General features: G+C 44.3%; 1 non-coding gene across 1 annotated transcript; it reads left to right on the plus strand.

The window, feature by feature from the left end:
• Positions 1-883: 883 nt before the first annotated feature.
• Positions 884-990, plus strand: LOC141644922 (small nucleolar RNA R71). The gene has a single exon (XR_012544523.1). It is a non-coding gene; the product is annotated as a small nucleolar RNA R71 (small nucleolar RNA).

The raw sequence follows: 990 nt of genomic DNA on the forward strand, positions 1-990 counted from the left end.
CCCTTGTAAGTTAGCTCTAGGACCATAGTTGTTGAAGTTTGATCCTTGACCTTGTTCTTGAGACCCTTGAACATACCCTTGCCCAAATCCTTGATTTGCTTGATTTACTTGATTCCCTTGGTAAAACCATTGGTTGCCTTGATTTCCACCAAACTCTTGGTACCCTTGTTGTTAGTTGCCATAGCTTTGGGGTTGATTGTTGCTTGACCATTGGTTTTGATTTCCGAAATTATTTCTTGGGTTGGGGAGAATTCCCCTTGGTTGAGCAAAACAGGGTGGATTGTTTTGGGTTTGTGATTGGAGATGTTGGGGGTTTTGAACATTGGTGCTTTTGTAACTAAAGTTGGGGTGGTTCTTTAACCCGGGGTGGTAGAAATTGGTATTTGGATTGTAGGTGTTTGGGTTGTTGTAAGGAGGCCTTGGTGGTCTAGGATTGTTGTTGTAGCTTTGAAAAGCGTTCACCTCTTGAGCATTCTCTTCATAGGTACCATTGTAATTGTTGCCACACAAGTCATATGTATGACCACTTCCTCCACAAAGTTCACAACTTGAGACTTGAGCCACTTCTTCCATGGGCGGCCCATATGAGGTTGCGGCTTGGTTCACTTGATTCTTTGAAAACTTCTCAAATTGTTTTGTGAGCAAGTCGAGCTTGGCATTTGTCTCGGAGTTGGAGGCATTTTCCTTAGGAAATTTCTCGTTCCTTCGTAGCATGTTCCCTCTAGAACCATAGTTTGCCTCCGAATCTACCATTTTCTTGATCAATGTCGTGCCCTCTTCATCACTCAAGTGGTCAAAACCTCCCCCCGCGGAGGCATTTACCATCTCCTTAGTTCTTGGTAGTAAAGTTTGGAAGAATGTTTGAGTAATGTACCATTCCGGTATTCCATGGTGGGGGCAACTTGCTATCAAGTCTTGATAGCGGTCCCAAGCCTCACCCAAGGACTCCCCATCCTCTTGTTGGAACGTATGGATCTCATTGCGGAGCAT

The sequence above is a fragment of the Silene latifolia genome, chromosome 2 (assembly GCF_048544455.1).
Source record: "Silene latifolia isolate original U9 population chromosome 2, ASM4854445v1, whole genome shotgun sequence".
NCBI lineage: Eukaryota > Viridiplantae > Streptophyta > Magnoliopsida > Caryophyllales > Caryophyllaceae > Silene > Silene latifolia.